The following is a 12,020-nucleotide window of genomic DNA, read 5'->3' as shown; positions in this document are numbered from 1 at the left end:
GCAGCTACGAAAGAGGAAATCAAGTTTAATTCACAAATGATGTATACAATGTAAAAAAAGAATTTGTAAGTTATCTTTGTTATTATCTTACAATTTTGTATAAACAGTCATTTAGTAGTGAGAATCCTGAGCATCGGTGAAAAAAGAATCTTTATGTTTTATGCTCATCAGGACAATTTGTAAGAAATGCCACACCAAAGGGAAAACAGCATTTATACAGGAAGAGAGAACTCACTGCCAACTGTACTCCACCCCTCATTCACTACCAATGGAAAAAGTGGGGATGTTCACCAATTCATTAAAAATATTTGGAATTAAGAACAAAAGCAGAAGTTGCTGGAAAAGCTCAGCAGGTCTAGCAGCATCTGTGAAGAAAAAAAATCAGAGTTAACGTATCGGAGAAGAGTTGTGGGTGGGGGCCGGAATAGGACTGAAACAAGGAATGTTCCAGGTACCCTGCAAAGAGACAGGCATAACTGACCTGAAGGAAATGAGAGGAATGAAAAGAGTGTTGAGGGCGAGGACGAGCCCGGGCAAGCAGAGGAGGGTGGCGGTGGGTGGAGACGGTTCAGGTCTTTGCTCCAGGAAGAAGTGGAGAGCCCTAAGACCCTCCTGGTGGGGGATGGAAGTGTAAAGGGATTGCACATCCATGGTAAAAAGGAGGCTGGAGCCGGTAAACTGGAAACAGAGGAATCACAGACGTACCTGGGCAGGGATTGGACTGGGGAGAAAAGACTGAGTCAGCATAGGAAGAGATGAGATCTGTGGGGCGAGAGCAGGCTGAAACAATGGGTCTGCCTGCATAGTCCAGTTTGTGGATTTTTGGCAGGAGGTAGAAATGAGGTGTGCAGAGCTTGGGGACTATCAGCTTGGAAGCAGTGGAGGGGAGGTCACCAGATGAAATGAGATTAGTTACTATAGTAGATACAATGACCTGATGTGTCTGGTGGGCTCATGGTCCAGGGGAAGATAGGAGGAGGTATCTGAGAGCTAGCGCTCAGCTTCTGCAAATATAGAGGTCAGTACACCAGACTACAAAGCACCACCCTTTTCGGCAGGCTTAATAACAGGCTTAAGGGTCACCAGAATGTTAACTCTGCTCTTTTCTTCATAGATGCTGCCAGACCTGCTGAGCTTTTCCAGCAACTACTGTTTTTGTTCCTGATTTACAGCATCCCCAGTTCTCTCGGTTTTTATTTTGAATTAAGAATCTACTGATGGCCGTGATGCTGGGTTGGACTGTTGGAAAATCCCATCTGGCTCACTCAGGGAAGGAAATTTGCCATCCTTACCTCAGCTGGCCTACATGTGACTCTTCACTACCTCCAGGTAATTCAAGATCTGCAATAAATGCTAGTCCAATGAATGTCACCCTTATTCCATGAATAAACGAAAAAAAACATGTGATGTTGATGACAGAAGCTTCAGGACAATTAGCCCCTGGACAGGGTACAGCATTGACCCTGTCTGACTCTCTATACTGCTGGGGAGCTACCTGAGATAGACACAGCCTGCAGACAGTGTGCAATATTGAAGGGCGAGCTCTCAGGTGTTGGAGAGGGTCAATGCCGCATGCCTGCTTCTCATGATGCTATTGGAGTTCATTTATACCCTGACATTGGACATCCTAAGGGACTGAGGAGAGGGGCACCATGAAGAATTCAGGCTCTACACAGAGAGATGGCTAATCACGAACAGTGAAAAATAAACCTTTATCACAAAGTCAAAGTGTCACAGGTGGAGCCTATGAGCCTGCACAAAACCTTTCTCCTCCTTCTGATCTCACAGTGCCGTCACTGACATGCCGCTCCCCACCAACTGATCCCCACCCACCCCCCAGGTGAGCAAGGAATCTGTGCTGTAACAGTGGCCCTGACCACTTGGTGGGTGAACCTACATGGACCAGACATAATGAGGGTTTTCTTCTCTGAGGCGTCCAAACCACCAAGTGTAAAGGGATCTGGAAGGAAATCAAGGTGAGGCTGGAGGGCCTGGGCACTTCTGCAGTGCTTGTGTGGATACTTATATGTAATTCTTCCTCTCAGGCAGATGGATGGACACTGGAGTGGCAATTATGCTCCAGCTTCTCAGTGAGGTGAGCCATAGTGCCCCAGAAACCCACTGACCACTCCTGATCCTCTCTGAATGTGCCGACGATGTACCTCATTGCCAGGCCACAGGGTCCTCATATGCTAGAGGCTGAGTCATCCCCAGCATTTCTCTGGCTTCATCCACAATATCAGAGTGAGCCTAGGGAGTGTCGTGGCTGCTGGGGCTCTTGGCTTTAGTGAGGGTTCCTCCATGACCTTCCTCGAAGGCTGGGCAGGCCTTCTCCTTGGGGGAATGGTTTTCTCTCAGCTGAGGAGCTCAGAAACTGGCTGCAACTGTTCGACACAGAAAGGCACCACAGCTTTGACCACATTTGGAGTACTACATATAGTTCTGGTCGCCCACATTACCAAAAGGATGTGGATGCTTCGGAGAGGGTGCAGAGGAGGTTCACCAGGATGTTGCCTGGTATGGAGGGCGTTAGCTATGAAGAGAGGTTGAGTAGATTAGGATTATTTACATTAGAAAGACAGAGGTTGAGGGGGGACCTGATTGAGGTCTACAAAATCATGAGGGGTACAGTCAGGGTGGATAGCAAGAAGCTTTTTCCCCAGAGTGGGGTATTCAATTACTGGGGGGGGGGGGTCACGATTTCAAGGTGAGAGGGGGAAAAGTTTAAGGGAGATATACGTGGAAAGTTCTTTACGCAGAGGGTGGTGGGTGCCTGGAACGCATTGCCAGCAGAGGTGGTAGAGGTGGGCACAGTAGTGTCATTTAAGATGTGTCTAGACAGATGCATGAATGGGCAGGGAGCAGAGGGATACAGACGCTTGGAAAACAGGCAACAGGTTTAGATAGAGGAATCTAGATTGGCGCAGGCTCGGAGGGCCGAAGGGCCTGTTCCTGTGCTGTAATTTTCTTTGTTCTTTGTACCGGGACCTAGTGAGGGTAGGTTTTGCATTCACCAGAGGGGTTTTCAGAGCAGAAGCCTTGGTGGGAAATGGGTGAGAGGGGTGGGACAGAGTGAGTGTGAGGTGGCAGAGTATGGCACTTATGCTGGCAGCATTGAGAAGGACACTGGCCTCCTTTTGGCACCCTTGTCCTAGCCTCAGAGCTGGATCAATCGTGTATGTGTATGTGAAACCTCCAGCAGCCTGGGATGAGGCACTGGCCCAGGTAGTTATCTCTACCCAGACAGACAGTGGCAGTGGCACAGCCTCCTCTGTCTTGTGGGAAGAGGACAATCCTCCAGGGTGCCATCATCAGGAACTCTAGGTCCCTGTCGTAGACCTTCAGTGCCAAAATTTCCTCTGTCCAGTAACCAGTGAGGAGCAGCGTAGAGGCCAGCATCCTACAGGTAAACTGCGAACCATTGAAGATACTGTGGTCATGATGGTCTAACAGCGGAGACACAGTAAGGGATGAGATTCTCTGTAAATGGCATAGGGGGCGGCACGGTGGCTCAGTGGTTAGCACTGAGATCCAGGGATCTCAGGTTCAATTCCAACCTCAGGCGACTGTGTGGAGTTTGCACATTCTCCCTGTGTCTGCGTGGGTTTCCTCCAGGTGCTCCGGTTTCCTCCCACAGTCCAAATGTGCAGACTAGGTGGATCAGCCGTGCTAAATTGCTCATAGTGTTCAGGTGTATGTGGGTTATGAGGGATGGGTCTGAGTGGGATGCTTCAAGAGGCTGTGTAGACTTGTTGGGCTGAAGGGCCTGTTTCCACACTGTAGGGAATCTAATCTAATCTAATCTAAAATGTGGCACAAATACAATGTGATCCTTTCATTGGGTCAGAAACAGTGAAAAAAAGCACCTGATCGGGTGAATTCATTTGTTACAAAGGATGATTCAGATCTTTGGCTGACTGAATTTTTTTTCAAAGATTGGAAATTAAGAAATGTGCAAACACAGGAGAAAATGGAGACAAGGAGTTGAAAACTGAACAAACTGGGTCAGAATCTGATTTGAACAAAAATGAAACCCCTGGGGGCAATTTTGTGTCTGGATTTAAGGAAGAACAAAGAACATTATTGAAACTAAAAGGAAAGAAATGACATGACAACAATTCCTACTTGGATTCCAAACTATTTAGGACCCAGGTAGTTTGCTACTAAATCAAAGTTAACAGTTCACAATACTTTGTAATTTATCATGAATGTTAATCCAGGGGTACGACTGTGCAAAGTGCAGCACAGAGTTTAAAATGAAGTGTGTAAAGCTAAGGTCCAGGCCATATGGGAGTTGGGAGGGTCATGTTGCGGCTGTATAGGGCATTGGTTCGGCCACTTTTGGAATACTGCGTTCAATTCTGCTACAGGAAAGATGTTGTTAACCTGAAAGGATGTTGTTGGGATCAGAGATAATGGGAACTGCAGATGCTAGAGAATCCAAGATAGCAAAGTGTGGAGCTGGATGAACACAGCAGGCCAAGCAGCATCTTAGGAGCACAAAAGCTGACGTTTCAGGCCTAGACCCTTCATCAGAGAGCTCTAGGCCCAATATGTCCGCTTTTGTGCTCCTGAGATGCTGTGTTCATCCAGCTCCAAACCTTGCTGTCTAGGATGTTGTTGGGGTTGGGAGGTTTGAGCTTTAGGAAGAGGCAGAATCGGCTGGGATTATTTTCTTATTTTCCCTGCAGTGTCAGAGGCCTAGGGGGGACATTATAGATGTTTGTAAAATCATGAGGGGCATGGGCAGAGTAAATAGACAAGGTCTAGAGTAGGGGAGTCCAAAACTAGCGGGCGTAATTTTAAGGTGAGAAGAGAAAGGTTTAAAAGGGACCTGAGGGGAAACTCTCCATGCAGAGAGTAGTGTGTGTAGGGAATGAGCTGCCAGAGGAAGTGGTGGAGGCTGGTACAATTACAACATTTAAAAGACATCTGGATGGGTACATGAATAAGAAGGGTTTAGAGGGATTTGGGCCAAATGCAGGCAAATGGGACTAGATTAATTTGGGATATCCAGTCGGCTGAACGAGTTGGACCAAAGGTTCTGTTTCCATGCTGTAGAATTCTATGGCTCGATGACCTGATGTAAAATAAAAAAAATACAAATCCTTAATATCCCATTGACTAACCTGAAAGCCATGAACTTTGCAGTTGCGCAAAAAATATTTGAAAATGAAGTGGGACATTTTAGGGTGGTTTGCCAAAATCAACCAACCTGAAAGTGGCCAAACTCACTGTAATAAACAAAGGAGTGTCTAATCTTGGGATTGTCGACCATCCCCGAAACAAATCCATCATCGGGAATGTCAAATCCAGGTATTATCACAAACAAAACATCTATCCTAAACCTGGGAAGAAAAGGAGATGATTGAAACCCTCGCATAGTTGTGATTTCAACTGGGATTTTGTTCCAAAAAGAAACAGACATCCATAGATGTGTAGCAACATCCAGGAACTTGCAGCAACATCAAGAATAAGGCCTCATTCTCTTGCACACTCTTGTCTTTGAAAGTGGTGCTTAAGTCTATAAGAAGTGATTAATCAACAGAGCTGCAAATTGTGATATTTTATAGAACAGTACAGCACAGAACAGGCCCTTCAGCCCACAATGTTGTGCCGACCATTGATCCTCATGTATGCACCCTCAAATTTCTGTGACCATATACATGTCCAGCAGTCTCTTAAATGACCCCAATGACCTTGCTTCCACAACTGCTGCTGGCAACGCATTCCATGCTCTCACAACTCTCTGCGTAAAGAACCTGCCTCTGACATCCCCTCTATACTTTCCACCAACCAGCTTAAAACTATGACCCCTCGTGCTAGCCATTTCTGCCCTGGGAAATAGTCTCTGGCTATCAACTCTATCTATGCCTCTCATTATCTTGTATACCTCAATTAGGTCCCCTCTCCTCCTCCTTTTCTCCAATGAAAAGAGACCGAGCTCAGTCAACCTCTCTTCATAAGATAAGCCCTCCAGTCCAGGCAGCATCCTGGTAAACCTCCTCTGAACCCTCTCCAAAGCATCCACATCTTTCCTATAATAGGGCGACCAGAACTGGACGCAGTATTCCAAATGCGGTCTAACCAAAGTTTTATAGAGCTGCAACAAGATCTCACGACTCTTAAACTCAATCCCCCTGTTAATGAAAGCCAAAACACCATATGCTTTCTTAACAACCCTGTCCACTTGGGTGGCCATTTTAAGGGATCTATGTATCTGCACACCAAGATCCCTCTGTTCCTCCACGCTGCCAAGAATCCTATCCTTAATCCTGTACTCAGCTTTCAAATTCGACCTTCCAAAATGCATCACCTCGCATTTATCCAGGTTGAACTCCATCTGCCACCTCTCAGCCCATCTCTGCATCCTGTCAATGTCCCGCTGCAGCCTACAACAGCCCTCTACACTGTCAACGACACCTCCGACCTTTGTGTCGTCTGCAAACTTGCTGACCCATCCTTCAATCCCCTCATCCAAGTCATTAATAAAAATTACAAACAGTAGAGGCCCAAGGACAGAGCCCTGTGGAACCCCACTCACCACTGACTTCCAGGCAGAATATTTTCCTTCTACTACCACTTCTGTCTTCTGTTGGCCAGCCAATTCTGTATCCAAGCAGCTAAGTTCCCCTGTATCCCATTCCTCCTGACCTTCTGAATGAGCCTACCATGGGGAACCTTATCAAATGCCTTACTGAAGTCCATATACACCACATCCACAGCTCGACCCTCATCAACTTTTCCAGTCACATCCTCAAAAAACTCGATAAGGTTTGTAAGGCATGACCTACCCCTCACAAAGCCGTGTTGACTGTATTTGATCAAGCCATGCTCTTCCAGATGGTCATAAATCTTATCCCTCAGAATCCTTTCTAACACCTTGCAGACGACAGACGTGAGACTTACTGGTCTATAATTGCCGGGGATTTCCCTATTTCCTTTCTTGAAGAGAGGAATTACATTTGCCTCTCTCCAGTCCTCAGGTACGACTCCAGTGGAGAGCGAGGATGCAAAGATCTTCGCAAGTGGCGAAGCAATTGCATTTCTCGCTTCCCAAAGCAGCCGCGGACAAATCTGGTCCGGGCCTGGCGACTTGTCAATCTTAATGTTTGACAAAATTTTCAGCACATCAGCTTCCTCTATCTCTATCCATTCCAGCATGCACACCTGCTCTTCAAAGGTTTACACTCTATGTAAAAGGTTGCCCCTCATATCCTTCTTATGAACTTGGAAATCTAATGTACGACTATCAGAACCATCAGTTCTTCATTAAAGAACTGTACATGATTGTTCAATTCCTACCTCCCAACACCCTTCATTCCATTTGCTTGCCTGCTCATGTGTGTGTGTGCATGTGAGTTTGTGAGTACATGTGTATCTGTGCATCAGATTAGATCAGATTCCCTACAGTGTGGAAACAGGCCCTTTGGCCCAACAAGTCCACACTTCCCCTTGAAGCATCCCACCCAGACCCATCCCCCTATAACCCACACACCCCTGAACATTATGGGCAATTTAGCATGGCTGATCCACCTAGCCTGCACATCTTTGGACTGTGGGAGGAAACCGGAGCACCCAGAGGAAACCCATGCAGACACGGGGAGAATGCGCAAACTCCACACAGACAGTTGCCCAAGGCTGGAATCGAACCCAGGTCCCTGGCGCTGTGAGGCTGCAGTGCTAACCACTGAGCCACCGTGCCGCCCTAATGCATATGTATGTCTGCGTGTGTGTGTGTGTATCATTGAGTCATACAATATGGAAACAGAGCTTTAGGTCCAACTAGTCCATGCTGACCATTTCCCAAACTAAATCAGTTCCACTTGCCTTGTTTGGTTCATATCCCTTTAATCCTTTCTTATTCATGGAATTATCCAAATGTATTTTAAACACTGTAACTGTACCTGTATCCCATCACTTCCTCTGATAGATTATTCCACACATGAACACTCTATGTAAAAGGTTGCCCCTCATATCCTTCTTAAAACTTTCTCCTTTGACCTTAAAAATACGTCACCTAGTTTTGAACTCCCCCAGCTTGGGGAAAAGATCTAGGCAATTACCCTACCTATGCCCAGTGTGATTTTATAGACATTTATAATGTCACCCCTCAACCTGCTATGCTTCAGTTAAAGAAAGTCCCAGCCTATTTTTATAACACATACGCTACATCCCTGGCAACATCCTGGTAAAACATGTACATTTACGGCCTTTGTACTTGAGACTGGCAACTTCTAAATTAATTTCACTCAGAATCTTTGTGTGCAGAGAAAACCACTTGATCTCGTTAGTCAGGACCAAGTCCAAAATGAAAAGGTGAGTTTTAATCATGGTGCAAACTAGTTTCCCAACCCTCCTCATACCAAAACAGTGTAAGTTAATTATTTGAGATAATGGGAACTGCAGATGCTGGAGAATTCCAAGATAATAAAATGTGAGGCTGGATGAACACAGCAGGCCAAGCAGCATCTCAGGAGCACAAAAGCTGATGTTTCGGGCCTAGGCCCTTCATCAGAGATTATTTAAATGCAGCAGTGCAACTTGCAAACATAGCTCAACAGCTTACCATCACGTTCTCAAGTACATGAGACAATGCTGGACAATAAATGTTGGTCTTGCCAGTGTCACTCACTTCCCAAAAACGGCAGAAAGGGAAACAAACAGTTCAGAGTGTTTTGGACTTTGTACATCTTCGAATGATCTACTCAGCAGCAACAATGATACAGACGTCCTCTTCAATGAAGGTGTGAGATACACAGAAATATCAAACTGAGGAAGAAAAATAAATTAAACAGACTGTCACAAATTAAGTTACTTTAAAAGCTTAAAAAAATGAGTGAAGGCACCTGTTTTGAGGTGTTATTGAACAAATGATTATAAGGGAGCTGAATTCACACAACTATGCTGTGCCAAAATGAAATGCTGCTTGCAAAGTGATTCACTCCACACTGGGGAGACAAAACACAGAATAAGCAACCACTCTGCAAAATACGCATGTTCTGTCTGCGAAACTGACCCTGAGTTTCCTACTGCCTGCCACATCAATACACCACTGGGTGCCTGGCCAACATCTCTGCCTGAGATACTGGGAACTGCAGGTGCTGGAGAATCCGAGTTAACAAAGTGTAGAGCTGGATAAACACAGCTGGCCAAGCAGCATCTTAGGAGCACAAAAGCTGACTTTTCGGGCCTAGACTCTTCATCAGAAAAGGGGGGATGGGGAGAGGATTCTGAAATAAATAGGGAGAGTGGGGGAGGCAGACCGAAGATGGATAGAGGAGAAGATGGGTGGAGAGGAGAGGAGTTGCCCTCCTCCCTCTGGGCCAACCTCAGGGGATCTCTCTCCCACTGCAACTCTCTTGTGATCGCTTCAGCCTTGAAACTGCTCCGCATCTCCATTTCCTACCTACTAACCTCATCCCGCTCCCCCCCTTGACCTGTCCGTCCTCCCCGGACTGACCTATCCCCTCCCTACCTCCCCACCTATACTCTCCTCTCCACCTATCTTCTCCTCTATCCATCTTTGGTCCGCCTCCCCCCTCTCCCTATTTATTTCAGAATCCTCTGCCCATTCCCCTTTTCTGATGAAGGGTCTAGAGCCGAAACATCAGCTTTTGTGCTCCTAAGATGCTGCTTGGCCTGCTGTGTTCATCCAGCTCCACACTTTGTTATCTCAACATTTCTGCCTCTCTGGTTTGCTACAGTGCTCTAGCAAGGATCAATGTGAGCTGGAAGAACAACCCCTCATTTTCCACCTGGGGGCCTTACAGCCTTCAGGAGTCTGTATACAGCTAATTATATTTAGGCCCTGAGCACCATCTCCTGGGTCCTTATCCCAAACCACATACAACCATTTCCTCACTAAAATCAGTTCTGATGAAGGGTCACCGGGCCTGAAATGTTAACTCTGCTTTCTCTCTGTAGTTGCTGCCAGATCTGCTGAGATTTTCCAGTAATTTCTGATTTCATTTCTAATATTGGAAATCCTTTGAATTTTTTGAACAGTTGATTTTTGCTGGTTTCCAACCATCTCAGTAATTCTTCTAGCTGATATTTTATTATTTTACTTTTATTCTTTTAGCAATTTTGGCTTGGAGCTGTGAACTGTGAACTGGAGGTAACATGTGGAGCATAGGTTACAGCTTGTGTTAAAAGGAAAACAGGCCAAACATGCTTTTGTTTATTCATGAGGCCAGGTCCTGAAAGTTAATTGCAGGTTGGTCCCTGACTGAAAGGTTCTGCAGATGCTTCACTACCAGGGAACAGCATTATGTTTAAACAGTTAACAGCATTTAGCCAATAAGAAGCAAGCCTGGAAATGACCTTACACTCAAGCAGATGGCAGATGATGAATGAGTTAGTTTATGTGAGCGTGAGTGAATGTGTATGTGTATGTCAGTGTGTTTGTGTGTGTGTATCTGAGTGTATTGGAGTGATTGTTTGAGAGTGAGTAAGTGTATGTCATAGAGTCATACAGTCCAGAAACAGAGCCGTTGTTCCAACCAGTCCATGCCGAACATAATTCCAAACTAAACTAGTCCCACCTGCTCCTGGCCCATATTCCTCCAAACCTTTCCTATTCATATATCCATCCAAATATTTTTTAAACATTGTAATTGTACCCACATCCCCCACTTCATCAGAAAGTTCATTCCACACTTGAACCACCCTTTGTATAAAAAAATTGCCTTATTTCTTTTTTAAATATCTGTCCTCTCACCTTAAAAATTGGCCCCCTCGTCTTGAAATTCCCCACCCTGGGGAAAAGACAACTACCATCAACTCTAAATTTATAAAATAATGAGAGGTATGGCTAATCAGGTCACCTCTCAACCTCTTGTGCTCCTGTGTCACAGACTATCCGGTCTTTCCTTAACACTTCACGCATGGCAACATCCTGGTAAATCTCTTCTGAACCCTCTCCAGTTTGATAATAGCCTTTCTATAACTGGGTGACCAGAACTGGACACAGTATTCCCAAAGAGGCCATACAAAGTCAGTACAACTTCAACATAACACCCCAACTGCTATACTCAAAGGACTGAACAAAGAAGGCTTTTAATCATCCTGCCTACTTGTGATGCAATCTTTAAAGAATTATGTACCTGCACCCTAGGTCCCTCTGTTCTATAACATTAAACAGGGGTAGGGCTTGTACAATTAATGGTCCTTGGGTACTGTACCAAAATACAACATCTCACATTTATCCAGATTGAACTCCATCTGCTATTTTTCAGCCTATTGACCTATTTGATCAAAATCCCTTTGCAATCTTGAAAAACTTTCTTTACTGTCTACTATGCCATCAATTTTGGTGTCATCCACAAACTTACTAACCATGCTTCTATATTCTCATCCAAAACATTTATATAAATGACAAACAAAAGAAGATCCAGAACTGACCCCTGTGGAACACTGCTGGTCACAGGCCTCCAGTCCGAAAAGCAACCCTCCACCTTTACTCTGTGTCTCCTGCTGTTAAGCCAATTTTGTATTGAACTGGCAAACTCACCCTGAATCCCATGTGATCTAACTTTACCAATTAGTCTACTACGTAGAACCTTATCAAAAACTTTACTAAAATCCAAATAAACAGCGTCTAATACTGTCCTATCAACCGGTAATTTACTCAAAAAACTCAATCAAATATGTGTGACACAGTTTTCCTCACACTGACTATACCTAATTAATTTTTGCCTTTCTAAATGTTCACAAATCCTATCTTTTATAATCACCTCCAACAATTTACCCACAACTGAAGTCTGACTCACAGATCTTCGGTTCCCTGCTTTCTCCTTACAATAAATTCAATAAAAAACTGAATAAAGTTTCAGGGACGCAAGATGGCACTGGTAAGCAAGAAGTTGGTTTGAAGTGTGTCTACTTCAACGCCAGGAGCATCCGGAATAAGGTGGGTGAAGTTGCAGCATGGGATAGTACCTGGGACTTCGATGTTGTAGCCATTTCGGAGACATGGATAGAGCAGGGACAGGAATGGTTGTTGCAGGTTCCAGGAT

The sequence above is a fragment of the Stegostoma tigrinum genome, chromosome 30 (genome assembly GCF_030684315.1).
Source record: "Stegostoma tigrinum isolate sSteTig4 chromosome 30, sSteTig4.hap1, whole genome shotgun sequence".
NCBI classification, from domain to species: Eukaryota; Metazoa; Chordata; class Chondrichthyes; order Orectolobiformes; family Stegostomatidae; genus Stegostoma; species Stegostoma tigrinum.
The sequence above is the reverse complement of the archived record's forward strand: the minus strand, read 5'-3'. Positions refer to the sequence as shown.